Genomic DNA, 21,586 nt, shown 5'->3' with positions numbered 1-21,586 from the left:
CTTAATGAGAGCAGTGTAGGGCAGGACAATCGCCACACCCCAAACACTGCCATGGGTTTGGCCTTGGGGATAGAAAAGCCCAGCCTGGACTGAGTGTCCTCTCCGTGTCACGGCCATAGTTACACCTTCTAGTATCTATAACACTATCTAGGATTATCTAGTATGGATCTTGTTATAATGGGGCTATGCTGTATACAATGTTAACCATTGAGAACATATCTCTCTCTCTGCATATATGTGTGAATTATAAAGTATAAGTTGGACTCCAAGTTCAACGAACACAAGTTATTCTCTATGTGTTCCCAGTGTCCCTATGAGGCTCTCTCAACAAGCTGTTCATCTTTCCTGTTTAGATAACATTAAACACCATTGTTTTGTTAGATCAAGAATAAAGATGAGGGGTGAAAATAAACTTTTGCCTTTAAATAGCTTAGTATCCTCAATCCCAAACTATGAGTTAATTTAGAAAACATTTTGTTGTTATTGTTGTCTCCAGAGTGATTACTCCATCACTGGTGAGGCCTGTGAGGTGTGGGTACATTCCCAGCCTTCCCCATGCCTTGCTGGACCACAGCCAAGGCAACCCTCGGCCTTCCACTGGGCTCCATCCTTGAAAAGCTGCCTGATGGAGGGAGGTCAGAAAGATCTGCATTTACAAGTTTCCCAGAATGTGCTAGAACTTTTTGGTCAGTTTTATAGAACTTTCTTGGTCAGTTAAGATTCCACCTCAATCTCTCTAGTATTTTCCAAGCAGATCAGGTCACTTGCAGAAAATGAAGAAGCTTTGTCGTCCAGGGTTCCAAGCCTTGGAATCAAAGTTAGGACCAGGATGGCCAGGGGTCTCGTGTATGGTAGAGATGGCCAGGTGACTGGAGTTTCTGACTTTCCTGTTCTCCATGAGGCCTGAGCAGGGTGGAGGGCAACGAGGAGGTGTCTTCTACAATAGCCACTGAAGTGAGGGGGGCAGAAGGTCAGGTGTTCCAGTGGGCAGATGTGGAGAGGATTCTAGAAGGGGATCAAGTCCGCTGCTTTGGGCAGGAGTATCAGTTATTTTTACAGAAAGAAACAGAGAAATTAATTTTCTTTTCTGACTATTGAAAACTGAAAAGATGCTCAAGTTTACCATTTAAAGGAACAATAGACATTTCAAAAATCTGTCTAAACTTTGGTTTTCTTTAAAAAAAAACACACACAAAAAACCAGTTCATCACAAAAAGAAATATAAGTTGAAGCTGTAGCCAGGTGTTTTTCTGTCCGTGGCAGTGTTTTGTGCAAAGTAAAGCGTATTGGAGCTCCAATTTAACTGATGCAGTGGGGTTTACTGGCTCTGCATGCCGAAGCAGTGCATGTCGTGCATGCCCTTGCTGTCCCAGCCTGGGAGGGGCTGACCATACTTGTCCACGCACCAGCAGAAGCCCCGCTTTCTGCCTTTGGAGGGGCAACAATGCTTCTTCTTATAAAGTCCTTTCTTGTCGCAGTTGGGGATGTGCACACCCCTAGGACTCAGCACATTGAGGAACTTCAGGTGATTCAGGGTATCTTCCATCTCTCTAAGGCAGGGACCATATTCTGTCTCCCGTTTGGACTCTGAGGAGAAGTTCTGGGTGTCCGTGCTCTGGGACTCATAGTCGACTTTGTAGCGCTGGCTGTCCTTCACGTGACCTTTCTTGATGGTGTCTAGATATGAATGAATGGAATGATACTTGGAGTCAGACACCCTATGTGTGCTGGGCGGGGCATGGCTCTCCATGCTCCCCGTGCCTCGGTCCTCCTCCGACTCACTAGCATTTCCTGAGGCAGAGGGCACCGGCAGCAGGTTGGTGCTCAGGCGGCCAGGGGACGCTGGCATTGGCGCAGAACCCCCGGCCGTCCAGCAGCGCCTGCAGGAGGCGTGGCTCGGCCCGTGGCAGCTGGCAGCTGAGCCCCAAGTTGCAGCATTCGGAGTAGACATGACATAGCTGGCCCTCGCGCAGCGCTCAGTTCAAGCAGCAGCCACAGCCTGGCTCGCGCACCAGCTCTGCACACGTGGGTGTGGCAGGCGGAGGCATGCACTGGGCCAGGGAGTTCGCATCACAGGGCTCTCAGCGCACTAAGGGGCCATTTCACAGGCGGCCCATGGAGCAGGGCCAGTGCGGTGAGCAGAGCTGCCCAGAGCGCGGGGTGCGCCCAATGCATGGAGCCTGTTGCAGGGGCCAACTGGAGTAAGCGGTTATCAGGTCGAGGCACGCAGTGCGAGATTGCGGGATCTGGAGTGCAACTGCTAGGCGTGCAGCTGCCCAGCTCGCATCTCAGTACCTATAAGTTCTAATGTCACCCTTATTCTGTCTTATAGTAGTTTGGCTGATTTTAATGTAGTTAATCCATTTTGACTTGATGTTAGTGGAAGCAGAGATCCACTTCTAGTTTTCTGCCTATGGATGTCCAGTTTTCCCAACACCAATAGTTGAAGAAGCTATGATGCGTGTGTAAGTGTGGTGTGTGTGTGTGTGTGTGTGTGTGTGTGTGTGTGTATGTGTGTGTCAGTGTGTGTGTGTGTGTGTGTCGGTCGTGGGGCTTGAACTCTGGGCCTCAGCATTTCATCTTCAGGCTAGTTCTTAAACCACAGTTCCACTTCCCATTTTCTTGTGGTTTATTGGAGCTAAGAGTCTCACTGACTTCCCTGGCCCTGCTGGCTTTCAACAACCATCCTCAGATCTCAGCCTCTGAGTAGCTAGGATTAAAGGCATGAGCCAAGGGCATCCGGCAAGGCTATGTTTTTTTTTTTTTTTTTCACATTACATCTTTCGCTCTTTTGCCGAATATCAGATGATTGTAAGTATGTAGTTTTATTTCTGGTTCTTTTCATCTTTTTTAATATGTTTTTTATTGTAAAAATAATGTACAAAGGGGTTACATTTACATAAGGTAGGTAATGAGTTCATTTCCTCTCAAGCATTGTTACCTTCTCCTTTGTTTTTTCCCTACCATCCCTACCCTTCCACCTCCACAACTACTCCTCTCCATCCCCCCTCACACTCCCTGCCTAAATTGTACAGTTCGTTTTTGAACATAGTGTCTTGATCTCATTGTTAAAATGGGTCAAACTGTATCCCTAGTTAAGCATTTGGTTTTTTTCCCTTCACCTCCCAAAGCTAGAGAAATGTATAGACAAGATACAGGGCACCAACATCAAAGAAACAAAAAAACCCCACATAACTTAGGTTATAAGATTGGGTGGGAGAATGATGACTGTTGATTTAATTTAATAAGTATTCTATAGTTTTTAATGGTAAGGCTTATTAACTCAAAGGGGGAGCAAAAACATTCAGAATAATGCAATGTGGCTATTACTCATTTGATGTGTCTGGATAGATTATGATTAATAAAAATATATCTATTAATTCCCAGTGGTAGACTGCTATGCTAACTGGGAGGAGACTTTGGTAATACCAGGGATTTGAATACTGGTAATGAAGCAGAATATGAGGGGAGAGCATTTGCTAAGGATGTAACTTCCTAGGCTCATACCAAATACATTGAAGTAGAATGCTAAGTGATGATCGACTGAGCACCAAATTTTATTTGTTGACTTCTTTGATTTCTGAAGTCCAGGGATTTGGACCTAAAGCCTGGGTTTTGTCCCTTAATTTTTTCTCAAGGCTAGTGCTCTAGCAGTTGAACCACAGCTTCATGTCCATAATTTTGGTGGTTAATTGGAGATTAGTCTTTCCAAATTTCCTCTTTGGGCTTGCTTCAAACCTGATCCTCAGATATCAGCCTCCCGAGTAGCTTGCATTCCAGTTGTGAGCCACCAGAGCCTGGCTAGAATCACATGTTAAATGTATTCTCTAGGTGAATCAGATGTGTCTAGCTACTATTTGAGCACTTTGGTTCCAGTGGGTCATGTCAGATTTAGAATAACAGATTTTTTTTTCTTGTAACCAGCAGCATCCAGTATCTATATAATTTATTCCGATCTTCATGTCTGACTTTTTTTCTTTGTTGTGCCTTTTTTTCTTACTTCACAAGCAAGCACATCAGTGATGTTTTCCTTTTCTGAAGCAAGTTATGTCCTTTCCCATCACTGAGGGATGTACTTGCTGTTCCTACTGCCTGGAGTATCTGCTTCTAGTTAGTTGCACGGATGATGGCTGTCAGATTAACTATCTCCTCCTCAGGGATATGTCCTCACATACCCACTTTGAAGTTGTTGCCACCAAACTACCAATGTCATATCTCTGATTTATAGAAATTATCATTATGATTTCTGGTTTTCTTTTGAGCATGAAATTTATGAGGAGAGAACCACATTCAATTGTTTCTCCAACACCTATAATAGTGCCTGGTCCTTAGTGCTCAGGAGCCTTGTCTGGGGATCAGCCTTCTCCAGCTCAATTTATCCTAGCTTCTGGTCAGGACAGCTCTTGAAGCTGGTGTCTGGTGTCTAGCGGTCATTTCCTCTAGTTCTTTGTGCCTTTCTGTGTTGCTTAGTCCACCTCAGAGAAGGATCAGTGCCTGACACCTATTTGCTGCTATGGAAAGATGGCTATGACATCATACAAGTTATGGGCATTGTTTTGTGAAGCTGTGTGTGGAGACGCATCCTCACACAAGTTCTCAGAGGCAAGTGACACCCATGCCCAGGAGTGTATTCCACAACTCAGCATCCAAACTATCACCTACTCCCTGATGCACTCAGTGTATATTCCCATTTCCATTAAAAAAAAAGAAAAATTCAAGATATGCCTTTGATGATTTGTCATTGAATTACTGAAACAAAGTATATAATTTGGGGGCTGGGAAGGTGGCTCAGTGGTAGAGTGCTTGCCTTGCATGCATGAGGCCCTGGGTTCGATTCCTCAGCACCACATAAGCAAAAAGAAAATAAGCCAGAAGTGGCGCTGTGGCTCAAGTGGTAGAGCACTAGCCTTGAGCTGAAGAGCTGAGAGATAGCGCCCAGGCCCATAGTTCAAGCTGACAACCGGAACCCCCCCCCCAAAAAAAGTATATAATTTTATGTATTTGTAAGTCTTTGTCCATCTCTCTTTAGCCCTTGGCATAATTCTATTTGTTTGCAGGTTGGGAAGGGAAATAAAGTTTAATTCAGGATAGTGAAAAACATTTTGGGAGGGAATGCCAACTTTCCATCTGATGTTCTACAGATGCCCATCTTGGCACAGGAACTGAGTAGACTGTCCTAACATAATAAGCTTGTCCTGATTTCTACTGACTTTCCTCTGGGGTCACTGAGTGTGATCCTACTACATATGTGTTGCTTGGCTACACTCGAGGGACCAGGTCTCCTCTGAAAATCTAATGGCATGGGGGTAAGAGAAACTAAAACTCAGAACCCAGCTTCCCACATAACTAGGATTACAGGCCTGAGTCTCATATAATAACTCATAACTGCCTTTTTATACATTGTGTAGCCTGTTTCATTATATTCACCTCATAGGCAGATATACAAATATATGTTTACATTTATTCATCTATTTATAATCAATGTTATATCTAGAAACACAAAAATATATATTCATATAATTATAATCAAAGTTTTATTACCACGTTCCCCAATAATGTTTTACACTAATATTATGTGAAAAAAATACTTAAGATTAAAAATGTTAAAAGCCCTTGTAGTATGAAAAATCATATTCGATCTTATATATCATATATTATACTATATAAAATGTAATGAATATAACATGTATTTCCATATAACTGATTTAATTGCTTCCTGATTTTGTGTTTGTCCATCTATATAAGCCTTCTTTCTTCTATTGATGATGGCTTATAATTTCCAGTGTCGATATTTCCTATGTATTTTGTCAAATGTATTCAGCCCTAAGTAGAATTTTTATGTTAATGGAGCTAAATTTTTCTTCAATATTTCCCAAAGCACAGTGAATATATATACAGATTTGAACTCACTGTTGGAAGAAAGTCCCACATACCACTATAAGTATTGTAGCGTTTGTCCCAATTGACAGAACAGCTTTCTAAGTCATCTGATCTGGTATGTCCTAGAGCTTTTGTAGCCACCTTATCACCCCATGAAGGCATGGCCTGGCTTCCTCGCAACTCCCTGTGCATTTAACCGTTCCCTTTATGTCCAGTAGGCTCTCTTGTTCAGCCCCCCTGTCACTCTGTGTTTTCCCACACACAAAACACATGTGCATGGTGCTTTATATTGTTGGTTGAAAAAAAAACACATTTAAGATTCATGAATTGTATAACATAACATAAACACTGACATTTTAATAACGTCAGAAAAATAACTAGACTGATCATTTTACAACAACCAGGACCAAAAATAAATATAAAGATTTTCTAAAGAAGGGGGGAAAAGCAATCTCTAAATATGGATTGTCTTCTAATTGCCTTCAGACACAAATTCTGCCTCAGAGTCCTCAAAAGGATCTACTTCCTTATTAAAGGCACTATTTTCTTCCTGAATCTAGGGAGGGACAGATCTTATTTCTCAATGGGAAATTGGATCCCCAGCAGCAGGACAAATTGGTCTGGATATTCTGTGAGGACAGATTCCCTTTCCTCAACTGAATCTAGACTTTGGACCTAACTTATTGGTTTTTCTGAACGTAGACTGGGGTCATTTTCCATTAGCACATATTTATCCTGCACTCCAAGACCAATACTTTTTTAATGGTTTGGATGTGATCTATGTGAATTGTGAACATCAATAGAAGACATTCTGGATCATCTTCTTCCTTGGTGGTATGTGCAGGTTCACATACATCACATGTGGAGTTCAGAACTAGTGGGATGTCTACAGGACTCAAAACCTACTTGGTCCTTTCTATACATTGAAAAAAGCCTCTATGTTCACATGGTTTCTGGAGTCCAGTGTTAGCTTCCAATCTCCATCACTCACCATAGGACACATCTCTGATGGGTTCTTTATCTGGAGTTCAGCAGGAAGTTCTCTACAGTGACACAAACATAAGAATGGAAATAGGTACAAGAGTCTTAGAGTAGACTCTAGAAGTTAAAGTGTGAATAAACTTCTATGAGGGTGTAATAGGGGAAGCTGTAGAACTTGAGTTTGGACTGAACACTGATGAGAAGGTAGAGTGTTTCTAATGAGTGGTTATGTCCAAGTTCTTTTAAAAAGGGCACAGACATTACCCGGCATAGAACATCCATAAAATGACATTTTGTCAAGCTGGATAGTACAAAGGGCTATTGGCCAAGCAGGCCCATCCCTTGAGATCTAGGTTCCATCCCTACTCACAAGCTCTAAGGCATCTAAACAAGTACTACTTACTCTTTTTCTTGGTCTCATGGGTCATTCGTTGCTCCAGCTGGTCCAGAAGAATATGGAAGCAGAACAGCAAGTTTGAAGAGGGCGTGTTGAGTTTGTCATACTATGTAAGTGTTTTCAGGATGTCAAGTTTCTTGTGCTCATAAAAATCATCAGGGTAGAAGTCCATCCAAATAGTTAAGATGGAACAATCACTGCTGTGGGCAGATTGGTGACAAGGAAAATGAGAGTCTGCCTTCTCCATCCTGAGCCTTCTACCATAGAACCTTTCTGGCAGGACTAGAATGTTGGGAAGTGGGAAGAGACTCCTGGAAGCAGAATGCTCATCACAAACCACTCCTCGACATTTCTAATACAGTCCTCGAAAATTCTCCATGTGATGGACAGAGAAAGTTGTTTCCTCACTGTATCTGACTTGTTACACACAACCCTCCCTGTCATCGAGGGATTGTGATCCATGCTAGCCTGGTCATAAACAGAAAACCCTGTCATAAAAATGGCTAAAGCAGCGCTAAGCGCAGGTGGCTCATGCCTGTAATCTTAGCTGCTCAGGAGGCTGAGATCTGAAGATCCCAGTTAAAAGCCAATTTAGGCAGGAAAGTGTGTGAGACTCCTATCTCAATAAACCACTAGAAAACCAGAAGTGGCACTGTGGCTCAAACAGTAGAGCACTCGCCTTGAGCTGAAGAGTGCAGGAACAGTGTCCAGGCGCAGAGTTCAAGCCACATGACCAACAAAAAAAAAAGTGACTAAAGCGAAAAGAACAGGTGTATGGCTCACTTTGTAGAGCATCTACATAAAATGCATGAAGCCCTGAGTTTAATTGCTAGGATTGAAAGGAGGAAAGGATATGAAGGAGTGGAAGGAAGAAAAGAAAGATGGGAGGGGTTTTGTTATAACCAAATACTGGAAAGATGTGAAGTATTAAATAAAGGTATCACATGTATTTTATAAGAAAAGATACTGATTGTTTACTAAAAGGCAAATTATAAAATGTGGAATTCAGGCTAAAGCACATGTTCAATTTTGTTTTTCAATAAAGTGATACTTAAGTGCTTCTTTATTTTTTTTTATTTTTTATTTTTATTTTTTTTTTGTCGGTCGTGGGGCTTGAACTCTGGGCCTGGGCGCTGTCCCTCAGCTCTTCAGCTCAAGGCGAGCGCTCTACCACTTGATCTACAGCGCCACTTCCGGTTTTCTGGTGGTTTATTGGAGATAGGAGTGTCACGGTCTCTCCGGCCCGGGCTGGCTTTGAACCGCGATCCTCAGATCTCAGCCTCCTGAGTAGCTAGGATTACAGGCGTGAGCCACCAGCACCCGGCGCTTAAGTGCTTCTTTAGTTTAAAATAGTAAATGAGTTTAACAAATGGAAGAGTTGTTAGAAATGAATCATTATTTCTTATCACTTTTTCTGCTACATTCACCACCTACAAAATTGAAACAATGTTGATCATTTTAATTATTAATTTAATCTTTCATCTTTAGTGTATAGTCTATTGTGCACATCATTTAATTGTTTGAACTCTTTTTTTGTTTGTTTTTTGTCCATCATGGGTCCTGAATTCTTGGCTTGGGCCCTGTCCCTTAGCTCTTCACCTCAAGGATATCACCCTACCAGTTGTACCACAATGCAACTTCTGGCTTTTCTGCTTATGTGGTACTAAGAAATTGAACCAAAGGCTCATACCTGCATGGCAAGCACTCTACCACTTAGCCACCTTCCCAGCCCTGAAATCTTTTTTTTTTTCCTTCAGACATGGGGCTTTAAAACAGGGCATGGGTGCTGTCCCAGAGCTTCTTTGCTCAAGGTTAGCACTCTACCATACAAGTTTAAACCACAGTTCCATTTCTTGTTTTTTAGTGGTTAATTGGAAATAGCAGTCTCATGGGAACGTTTCTGCCCAGGGCTGGCTTTAAACCACCATCCTCATTTCTCAGCCTCCTGAGAAGGTAAGATTACATGCCTGAGACACCTGTACCCTTGTGTTCATTTTTTTTTCTTTTAACTGTTATATAAGTTTAGTTCCCCTACCCAAATACGTGCAAACTGAGATACAAATTGGCTATAAATAAACCACTAGTTGAGGATGCTGAGATTACAAATGATGGCAAATTCTTTTTAACTTTTTTTAATATGTGAAGCTTGAACTGAGGGCCTGGTTGAAACCCCTGTTCTCTTGTGCTCAAGGCTATCACTCTACTAGTTTGGCCCCCAATGCCCCTTTTAGGTTCTTGGTAACTGGTTAATGAGATAATAGTCTCACAGACCTTCTTACCCTGGCTGTTATTAATCCTCGATTATCAGATCTCAGCCACCTGAGTTGTTATGATTACAGGCATGAGCCACTGGCACCAGTTTTTTAAAAAAGCAACAACAAATTACTTTAGGGGAGGATGGAGGAGAAGAAGCTAGAGGCTAAAAAAGCTGTCACATAGAAAATAGTTGTAGTGTTCCAGTGAAGAGTCCTAGGCCAGAGAATTACCAAGTGTGCCATCACAGTACAGAGATTTTGGCCAGAGAGAGAAAATCTAGGCAAGGAGACAGATCTGAGCTCTTGCCATTAGCTGCAGCTGCGGTGGCGGTGGTAACAGCAGCAGCCTAGCCGCCAAGCGAACAACACAGAGTCTGGGACAATGGTGCCAGACACAGCAGGTGACCGGATTCTACTTAAAACCAGAAAGAACTGACAAGTAGCAAATATCTTCATCCTGCAGATCACAGACCAGAGACAACCAAGGAACCAAGACTTCAGCGTGAGTAGAATCCTGACATACTCACTCCTTCTCAGGGAGCAGAGGAGGGAAGGCCACCCCTCCCGCCCTCACCCCCGGAGATCTCTATATTTGATATTGAAAAGGCCCAGCTGAGAAGCTAGCTCCAACTCAGGCCTTGGAAAAAAAAAACAAAAGTCATTTAGGAGGTCACAGGCACTTGACCTGACTTGCCAGGCTCAGCTCCTCCCTGGGAAAAGTCACCCAGCCCAGGCAGAAAAAGCTCTGCCCCGAGGGGAGTGACTTTCTTCACTGGGTAAACAGAGCCAGCGGCTGCCCCTCTCTACAGCAGCCTAGACAATCAAGTGAAATTCAGTAAGCAGAAACCCTGAGAATGGCTCCAGGCTGGGCTCTGTGAGTGTCTCAGAGCTACCCCTCAGGGAAAAGCTACAATTTGTTGAAAGGCCTCAACTCTATCCAGAACCTAGCCTCATCAGAGCATCTTCAAACTAGAGGAAACAGCCATCTCCCTATTTTGTGAAACTCAAAGCAGATCTCCCTCTAATTGAACTAGCCTGGGAGGAGGATCACAAAATCCTGGGTAAAGCAGAGCATTTTTCTGCCTGCTCAAACAAATTGACTTAAGAAACCAATCAAGCCACAGGCAAACCAAACACCACAAGCAGACTAGAGACTCCACCAAGAGACTGGTTATATACACAGGGAAATACAGGATCTTCCCATCTACTTTCCCCCAAAAAAAGAACTCTTTTTTGTACTTTTTTTAATTTTTAGTTTTTAAAAAATATTGTTTTCTATTAATCTTTTTTTCTCCCCTCCTAATTTTTAATTTAGGTGTGTGTCTGTGTGTGTGTGTGTGTGTGTGTGTGTGTGTGTGTGTGTGTGTGTGTGTGTGTGTGTGTGTGCTTTGTTTAAATCTCTACTGACCTTTTGGTCCTTTTTTTCTTTTTCATTCTTTTCATTTTTTCTTCTGTTTCCTTCTTTTTCTGTGACTTATTTGCTGTTCTGCTCATCCTCAGATATATGCTCATCCTCGAATATTAAACCTTACCCACATTGTATACACACTTAATCAAGAATTTTATTACTCAATTCAAAATTTCTTATCCTTAAATTCTGTAATAGCAGTATTATCTCTTTAAACCTATATAATTTTCGAGAATTTTTATTTTTTAGTATTTCATATCTCCTTTCTATCACTCGTATCCTTTTCTTCTCTCAATATCACCTTAAACTTAATTTTTAAGATTCATTTATTAAACTTAAATATTTGTTTTTCCCATTTTTCCTTGTCTGTTTTTTCTCTCTCCTACTATTCTGTCCAATCCATTTCGTTCTTTGAGATTAGAACTTGGTTAAATTCACTCTCCTTTTACCTCTCCACCTTCTTCTAATCCTATTTTTCCTCACATTTGTCCCTAAATATAATAATTTCTGGTTTGCCAAATTAGTCCTTGCTGTTGTTAGCCCATTAATCCATAGTTGTTTGATGTTGAATAGATTGTATCTGTTGAACTAGATTATATCTGCATCTTTTTGCCTGTGCAACTGCAGGACTTTGGTGGATGCATGACTTGAAACATTATTCTAGCAGAAAATTGGTATTACTTTTATATCAAATGGGCAGAACCAGCCAGAAAAACACAAGAAAAATGCAAGTCCTGGTATCTCAACTTCCACTCATGATAACCAGGTGACAGAACAGATAATGTGTATTCCAGAGTAGAGTTCCCCAAAAGCTCTATAAATATTACTGGGAAACATGGTGAATGAACAGATAGAAAACCTGCAAAGGACTCAGTGTGAACATGGTAGGGAGAGAGAGGAGGTAAACCAAAGATCAATACAGTAATCTCATGAGCATGAGGAAGCTACTCAAAGATTGATACAGAATTGCATGATCAGGATGAGAACACTCAAAGAGAATTAAAGGAATTGTGTGAGCAGGCTGAGAACCATCAGAGAAATACAGGAATTGCATGAGCAGGCTGTAAACAGACAAAGAGAATGTCAGGAATTGATTGAGCAGGCTGAGAACAGTCAAAGAGAACTACAGGAATTGCATGAACATGAGGAAGCTAATCAAAGAGTAAAACAGGAATTGCAAGGGAGGGATGAGAATAAACAAAGATTAATAGAGACATTCATGGAATCCATAAACAGACAGCTGAAAGAATTCAGGGAGACCACAAAGGGAATGCTGAATCTAACCCGACAGAAGGAATGGGAGTATAAGGAAACCATAACCAAACAACTAAGTGATTTGAGAATAAGCACTGAACACCAAATTAAGGAAGTAAAGAAGTTCATACAAGATCTAAAACAAAGCTCCAACAAAGAATACGAAGTCATCAAAGCCACACAATTAGAAGGAAAGTGAATAAAAAACAAAGAAGAAAGTCTTTACAGTAGGTTAGACCATGCAGAAATCGAATCTCAGTTAATGAAGACAGCCTAGATATTATAAAGAATGTACACTTATCCAAGACAAATAAAGAAATATGATAGATATATTCAGCAACTGGAAGGCACCATCAGAAGGCCTAATCAGAGAATAATGGGTGTAGAGGAACACCTAGAGTCAAAAGGTAATGGTCTAGGAAATTTGTTTAACAGGATCCTAGAAGAGAAATTCCCAAACATGCAAAAAGATAGGCCTATTCAGATACAAGAAACTTTTAGAACCCCAAATAGACCAGACGAGGGCAGGACATCCCACTGTCACATTATAATATGCATAAGATCAATTCAGACCAAGGAAAAGATCCTTAAAGCTGTCAAGGAGAAAAGATCAATCATCTATGAAGGGAAACCAATTAGAATAACTTCATTTTTTCAGCAGAGAAAATTAAAGCAAGAAGAGCCTGGAATTATGCATGCCATGACCTAAAGACAAAATGTGATACTGTAAATACCGTAAACAGCTAAATTCTCCTTCATAACCGAAGGTGAAATAAAAACCTTCGATAGCAAAGAAAAACATAAAAAATATATCTCCACCAAACAGATTCTACAAAAGATACTTTAAGATGTCCTACACAGACAGAACCAACAAGACCACAATAAAGGCAAAGAAAGGCATCCAAACTGAGAATCCAAAAACCAAAGGAAGAACCAAGTTGCCACAGCCCCCAAAAAGGTGGATAAAATGGCAGAAACTACCAAACACTTCTCAGTCCTTTCTCTCAACATTAACGGTCTTAACTCTCCAATTAAGCAACATAGACTGTCTGGTTGGATTAAAAAGAAACATTCTTTTATCTGCTGCCTACAGGAATCACACCTTGCCCATAAAAACAAACACACTTTGAAAGTGAAACTCTGGAACAAAATGTACCAAGAAAATGGCCCCCATAAACAGACGGGAGTTGCAGTCATAATATCAGATAAAATAGACTTCAAATTAAAATTCGTGAGAATAGATAAAGAAGGTCATTACATAGGAATTAAGGGATCTTTCTTTCAGGAGGTTATTGCAATAATAAATTCTATTCGTCAAACAATGGATCACCGAAATTTATCCAACAAACACTAGTTTCCCCAAAGTCTCAAATTGATCCAAAGACAAGAATTGTTGGGGACTTTAACAGACCACTATCCACACTATGTAGATCAACTCGACAAAAACTCAACAGAGAAACAGCAGATCTAAAGAACTGCCTAGATCAACTATATCTAACAGACAATTACTGAATATTTCACCCAGCAGCATCAGAATACACTTTATTCTCACCACTACATGGAACATTTTCAAAAATAGACCCCTTTTTATTGTGAAAATACTGTACATAGGTGTTACAATTACATGGGCAAGACAATGAGTACATTTCCCATAAAGCATTGTAGCCTCCTCCTTTGTTTCCCCTTCCCATCCCATCCTCCCTCCGTCCCACCACCCAACCCTCCTCCCCCTACCAAAGTTTTAAAGTTCATTTTTGACATAATGACTTGTACATCTCCTTGCAATGGGTTCACCTGTATGCCTATTTAAACCATTTGTTTTTTTTCCCATCCCCTCCACAAATGATAGCAACATCAAATACTGTGAAAGCAGGGGGTATACAGTGGGGGAGGCACATACAAAGCAACAAAGAAATAATCTTATAAATTTGTTATAAACAATTGCATGAAAGAAAAAAAAAACATTTGAATAAATATCTTAGGGTTCATTTCCCTACCATCAACTTATCTGACCTTTTCTGCTTGACTCAGACGTATACTAGTTATTACAAATAGGGGAAACCATGGGACCTATGTTTATTTGGGCCTGGCTTACTTCACTTAATACAATTTTTCCCAAGTCTTTCCATTTCCTAACAAATGGGACAATGTCATTCTTTCTGACGGAGGCATTGAATTACATTGTGTATATATACGACATTTTCTTGATCCATTCATCTGCTGAGGGGCATCTGGGTTGGTTCCATATCTTAGCTATGGTAAATAAGGTGGCAATAAACATAGTTGTGCTGGTAACTTTCTTGTAGTTTTGTTTGTGAACATTTGGTTAAATGCCCCAACGTGGGATTGCTGGGTCATAGGGCAGCTGTATGTGGAGTCTTCTTAGGAAACTCCATACTACTTTCCAAAGTGTTTGTACAAGTTTATACTCCCACCAACAATGCAGTAAGGTTCCCATCTGTCCACATGCCCTCCAGCATCTGTTGTTATTAGAGTTCTTGATGCTAGCCATTCTAACTGGGGTGAGGTGATATCTCAATGCTGTTTTGATTTGCATTTCTTTTATGGCTAGAGAGGTTGAGCATTTCTTCATGTGTCTATTGGCCATCCTTCTTTCCTCTTGAGAGAAGTTTCTCTTTAAGTCTTTATCTCATTTTTACTGGGCAGTTTTTTCTTTGAAGGTTTGTTGTTGGGGGGTTTAATTTTTTGAGTTGCAGGTATATTTTAGATATGAGACCCTTGTCCATTGTATGGCTAGTGAAGACTTTCTCCCAATCCGTGGGGTTTCTATTGATCTTGCTAGCTATGTCCTTTGCCATGCAGAATCTCTGCAACTTCATGCAATCCCATTTGTCCAACCCTTCTTAGATTTGTTGTGTTTCTGGGTTTCTATTAAGAAAATTTCGGCCTGTGTCTTTGGATATATGTGGGATTTGAGGGAATTTAGTGTTTCTTGGGTAATTTAGGTGCTCCGTTGTTTGGCTAATAGATATTTAGAATTGTAATATCCTCCTGAAGGAGAGATCCCTTAATTACACTATGTGGCGACTTTCTTTATCTTTTCTCACTAATTTTAATTTGAATTCTATTTTATCTGATATTATGATTGCAACTCCTGCCTGGCTATGGGGGCCATTTGCTTGGTAGATTTTTTTTCTACCTTTCAGATTGAAAATGTGTTTGTTTTTACGGGAAAGTGTGACTCCTGAAAGGAGCAGATAGAAGGATGTTGCTTTTTAATCCAAGTAGACAGTCTATGTCTTTTAATTGGAGAGTTAAGTCCGTTAATGTTGAGAGATTGGACTGAGGTATGTGGGAGTTGCTGCCATTTTTTCCTCTTTCTTGGGGGCTGCGGCAACTTGGTTCTTCCTGTGGTTCTTAGATTCTCATTTTGGGTGCGGTTGCTTGGCATTTATTGTGATCTAGTTGGCTATGAAGAAGAGTTTATCTGGGTACAGTATTCTTGGTGGATAGTTGTTTGTCGTTAGGGCATGGCATACATCATTCCAGGCTCTCCGGAATTAATCGTCTCTGCTGAGAAATTTGAGGTGATTCTAATTGGTGATTGAGCTTTTCTCCTTGACAGCTTTAAGCAACTTTTCCTTGGTCTGACTTGATCCTGTATGGATTAAAATGTGACGGTGGCATGTCCTATCCTAGTCTAGTCTATTTGGTGTTCTAAAAGCTTCTTGTATCTGAATAGACCTATGTCTTTGCGTTATTTGGCTCTACAAACACTAATAGCAAACATGATAAATGAGAAGTTTGACAATGTACAAAGGACTCTGAATGAGCGTGATAGGGAGAGAGAGGAGGCATCTCAGAAGTTTATACAGAAATATCACAAGCGTGAGGAAGCTACTCAAAAACTGATACAGGATTTGTGTGAACAACTTGAGAATACTGAAAGAAAAAGGGAGGAATGGCGTGAGCAGGCAGAGAACACTCAAAGAGAACTGCAGGAATCCCACAGATGGGAGGAAGCTAATCAAAGAGCAATTCAGGAATTGAGAGACCAGGTAGAGAATACACAAAGATCACTAAAGGCATTCATGGAATCCATTAACAAAGAGCTGAAGGAAGTCAGGGAGACCACAAAGGGAATACTGAATGGAACCCAACAGAAGGAATGGGAGTCCAAAGAAACCGTAACCAATCAACTAAGTGATTTGAGAACAAACAGTGAACACCAAATTAAGGAAGTAAAGAAATTCATACAAGACCTAAAACAGAGCTTCAACAAAGAACTTGAAGCCATCAAAGCTGACCAATTAGAAGGAAAAGAGATAAAAAACAAAGTAGAGAGTCTTGACAGCAGGTTAGACCATGCAGAAGATCGAATATCAGGGATTGAAGACAGCCTAGATATTATAGAGAAAGAACATACAACCATCCAAGACAAGTCCAAAAAATATGATAGGTCTATCCAAAACCTGGAAGACACCATCAGAAGGAACAATCTAAGGATAATGGGTGTAGAGGAGCACCTAGAAACAGAAGTTAATGGTCTAGGAAATTTGTTTAACAGGATCCTAGCAGAGAACTTCCCAAACATACAAAAAGATAGGCCTATTCAGATACAAGAAACTTTTAGAACCCCAAATAGACCAGACCAGAATAGGACATCCCACTGTCACATTATAATCCACACAGGATCAACCCAGACCAAGGAAAAGATCCTTAAAGCTGTCAAGGAGAAAAGGGTAATCACCTATAAAGGGAAACCAATTAGAATTACCTCAGATTTCTCAGCAGAGACAATCAAAGCAAGAAGAGCCTGGAATGATGTATGCCATGGCCTAAAAACAAACAACTATCAACCAAGAATACTGTACCCAGCTAAACTCTCCTTCATAACTGAAGGCCAAATAAAAACCTTCCATAGCAAAGAAAAATTGAAACAATACATCTCCACCAAACCAGCCCTACAAAAGATTCCTAAAGATGTCCTACACATAGAAAACCAAGCAGACCGCAACAAAGGCCAAGAAACTGCACTCAAACTGAGAATCCAAGAACCTTAGGAAGAACCCAGTTTTCGCAGCCCCAAGAAGGTGGATAACATGGCAGGAACTCCCAAATACCTCTCAGTCCTATCTCTTAACGTTAACGGACTGAACTCTACAATTAAGCGACATAGAGTGTCTAGTTGGATTAAAAAACAAGACCCTTCTATCTGCTGCCTGCAGGAGTCACATCTTGCCCATAAAAACAAACACATTTTCAATGTTAAAGTCTGGAACAAAATCTACCAAGCAAACGGCCCTCATAAACAGGCGGGAGTTGCAATCCTAATATCACATAAAATAGACTTCAAATTAAAATTCGTGAGAAGAGATAAAGAAGGTCGCTACATACTAATTAAAGGATCTCTCCTTCAGGAGATTATTACAATTCTAAATATCTATTCGCCAAACAATTGAGCACCCAAATTTATCAAAGAAACACTACTTTCCCTCAAATCCCATATAGATCCAAAGACATTAATTGTTGGGGATTTTAACACACCACTCTCCCCACTACATAGATCAACTCGGCAAAAACTCAGCAGAGAAACCGCAGATTTAAACAGCTGCACAGATCAACTAGACTTAACAGACATTTACCGAACATTTCACCCAGCAGCATCAGAATACACATTCTTCTCTGCAGCACATGGAACGTTTTCTAAAATAGACCACATTTTAGGCCACAAAGCAAACTTGTCTAAATTCAGAAACACTGAAGTTATACCTTGCATTCTCTCTGACCACAAGGGAATAAAATTAGAACTCAACACCAAAAGCCACCAAAGAAAGTGTGGTATCACATGGAGGCTGAACAACACACTGCTGAATCATGAGTGGGTCATGGAAGAGATTAGAAAGGAAATTCAAATGTTCATGCTATTCAACAAAAATGAACACACAAATTACCAGCTCCTCTGGGACACAGCAAAGGCAGTACTCAGAGGCAAGTTTATAGCTCTGAGCTCCTACATCAACAAATTGGAGAGATCTGAAACTAACAATTTAATGACACATCTAAACCTCCTTGAAAAAGAGCAGCAAGATAAACCCCAATCCAGTAGACGGAAAGAAATAATCAAAATTAAATCAGAATTAAATGAATTAGAATCCAAAAAAACTATAGAAAGAATCAACAAAAAAAAAGAGTTGGTTCTTCGAAAAACTTAACAAAATTGACAGACCCTTAGCAAACCTTATCAGAAAAAGTAGAGAACACACCCAAATTAATAAACTCAGAGATGAGAATGGAAACATCACCACGGAAACAACCAAGATTCAGAACATTATAAGGGAATACTTCTCAAAACTTTATGCTAATAAGTTTGAGAACTTGACAGAAATGGACCTTTTCCTAGCAAATATTGACATGCCAAAACTAAACCAAGATGAGTTAAACCAGCTTAACAGGCCCATATCAAGCATTGAAATAGAAACAGCAGACCTCCCAGCTAAGAAAAGTCCAGGACCAGATGGTTTTAAAACGGAATTTTACAAAGCCTTCAAAGCAGAGCTCACACCAATACTCCTCCAACGCTTAAATGAAATTGAAAGAGAAAGCTCACTACCGAACACATTCTATGAAGCCATCATAACCCTCATCCCAAAACCAGCCAGGGACTCATCAAAGAAAGAGAACTATAGACCCATTTCTTTGATGAACATTGATGCAAAACTTCTCAACAAAATTTTGGCCAATCGACTTCAACAATTCATCCAAAAAATCATACACCATGATCAAACAGGATTTATTTCATGGATGTAAAGCTGGTTCAATATACGCAAATCAATTAATATTATTCATCACATCAACAGGAGCAAGAATAAGAACCACATGGTTATCTCAATAGATGCAGAAAAAGCATTCGACAAGATCCAACACCCCTTCATGATGAAGGTTTTGGAAAAATTAGAAATCCTTGGAACATTCCTCAATACAATAAAGGCTGTATATGACAAACCTACAGCCAGCATTATACTCAATGGTGAAAAACTAAAGCCATTTCCTCTTAACTCAGGAACAAGACAAGCATGCCCACTCTCTCCACTTCTCTTCAATCTAGTATTAGAATGCCTAGCTACAGCAATAAGACAAGATGCAGACATAAAGGGGATCCAAGTAGGGAAAGAAGAAATAAAACTCTCCCTCTTTGCAGATGACATGATCTTGTATTTAAAGAATCCCATAGACTCCACTCCCAAATTACTCAAGCTGATTCAAAACTTTGGCAAAGTAGCAGGTTATAAAATTAACCCCCAAAAATCAATGGATTTTCTATATGCCAACAATGAGAAAAGTGTGGCTGAAATTAGGAAAGCAACTCCATTTGTAATAGCCCCACAAAAAATAAAATACCTAGAAATTAACTTAACCAAAGAAGTGAAGTACCTCTATGATGACAACTTTAAAATCTCGAAAAAGGAAATCAACACAGAACTTAAAAAATGGCAAAACCTCCCATGCTCCTGGATTGGAAAGATTAACATCGTGAAAATGGCAATACTTCCCAAGGCTATCTACAAATTCAACGCGATACCTATTAAAATTCCAACCTCATTCTTCAAGGAAATAGAAAAGGCAATCCAAAAATTCATATGGAACAATAAAAGACCCCGAATAGCAAAAACGCTCCTCAACGGAAAGAACACTGCTTGAGGAATATCAATACCAAATTTCAAACTCTACTATAAAGCCATAGTAATCAAAACAGCTTGGTATTGGCATAAGAACAGACCTCAGTACCAATGGAATAGACTTGAAAACCCAGAAATGAACCTACAGACCTATAGCCATCTAATCTTCGATAGGGAAGCTAAAACAATAGAATGGAAGAAAGACAGCCTCTTCAGTAAATGGTGCTGGCAAAATTGGTTAACTACATGTAGAAAACTAAAGCTAGATCCTTATATATCACCCTGCACCAGAATCAACTCCAAATGGATCAAAGACCTTGAACTCAAAGCAGACACTCTGAAAACATTACAGGATGGAATAGGAGAAACCTTAGGTCTCCTTGGCTCAGGCCGAAATTTTCTGAATAGAGATCCGGAAGCACAACAAATCAAAGAAAGGTTGGACAAATGGGATTGCATACGGTTGCAGAGCTTCTGCAGGGCAAATGACATAGCTAGCAAGATCAATAGAAAGCCCACCGATTGGGAGAAGATCTTTACTAGCCATACAATGGACAAGCGTCTCATATCTAAAATATACTTGGAACTCAAAAAATTAAACCACCCAACAACAAATCCTCAAAGAAACAACTGCCCAATAAATAAGTGGGAGAAAGACTTAAAGAGAAGCTTCTCTGAAGAGAAAGAAGAATGGCCAATAGACACATGAAGAAATGTTCAACATCCCTAGCCATAAAAGAAATGCAAATCAAAACAACATTGAGATATCACCTCACTCCAGTTAGAACAGCAAAAATCAAGAATTCTAACAACAACAGATGCTGGAGGGGATGTGGACAGAAAGGAACCTTACTTCATTGTTGGTGGGAATGTAAACTTGTTCAACCACTTTGGAAAGCAGTATGGAGGTTCCTCTAAAGACTTCACATACATCTCCCTTATGATCCAGCAATCCCACTTTTGGGCATTTACCCAAATGTTTACAAACAAGACCACACTAAAGCTACCAGTACAACTATGTTTATTGCAGCATTATTTACCATAGCTAAGATATCGAACCAACCCTGATGCCCCTCAGTAGATGAATGGATCAAGAAAATGTGGTATATATACACAATGGAATTCTATGCCTCCATCAGAAAGAATGACATTTCCCCATTTGTTAGGAAATGGAAAGGTTTGGAAAAAATTATATTAAGTGAAGTAAGCCAGGCCCAAAGAAGCATAGGTCCCATGGTTTCCCTTATTTGCAATATCTAGTATAGGTATGAGTCAAGCGGAAAAGGTCAGATAATGTGATGTTAGGAATATGAACCCTTAAATATGTATTTGAATGTTTTCGTTTCTTTCATGCATGTGTTTCTAACGCATTTATAAGATTATTTCTTTGTTGCTTTGTATGTCCCTCCCCCACATTGTAACCCCTGCTTTCACTATATTTGATGTCAATATAACATGTGGAGGAGATGGGGACAAACAAGTCGTTTAAGTATTCAGGTGGACCTGTTGCAACAATGAGAAGTACAAAATGTCATGTCAAAACCAGCTTTACAATGTCTTTGTGGGGGGGGGGGAGGGGGGTATAATTGGGTGGGGGGAGGGGGGAGGCTGGGAAGGGAGGTGAAGGGTAAACAAAGAAGGAGGCTGCAATGCTTGGTAAGAAATGTATGCATTATCCTGCCCATGTAATTGTAGCCCCTCTGTAAAGTATGTTCTCAAATAAAATAAAATAATATTAAAAAAAAAAAAGAGAACAGGAGGGATAGAAAGG

At 40.3% G+C, this 21,586-nt stretch overlaps 1 pseudogene; it reads right to left on the bottom strand.

Moving 5' to 3' along the window:
• Window positions 1–1,240: 1,240 nt before the first annotated feature.
• Window positions 1,241–2,175, bottom strand: LOC138822789 (insulin-like growth factor-binding protein 3 pseudogene; annotated as a pseudogene).
• Window positions 2,176–21,586: the final 19,411 nt, after the last annotated feature.

This window comes from Dipodomys merriami, unplaced genomic scaffold, assembly GCF_024711535.1.
Source record: "Dipodomys merriami isolate MVZ:Mamm:240054 unplaced genomic scaffold, mDipMer1.0.p SCAF_1152, whole genome shotgun sequence".
NCBI classification, from domain to species: Eukaryota; Metazoa; Chordata; class Mammalia; order Rodentia; family Heteromyidae; genus Dipodomys; species Dipodomys merriami.
Note: the sequence above shows the minus strand (reverse complement) of the source record. Positions and strands in the feature narration are given on the sequence as shown.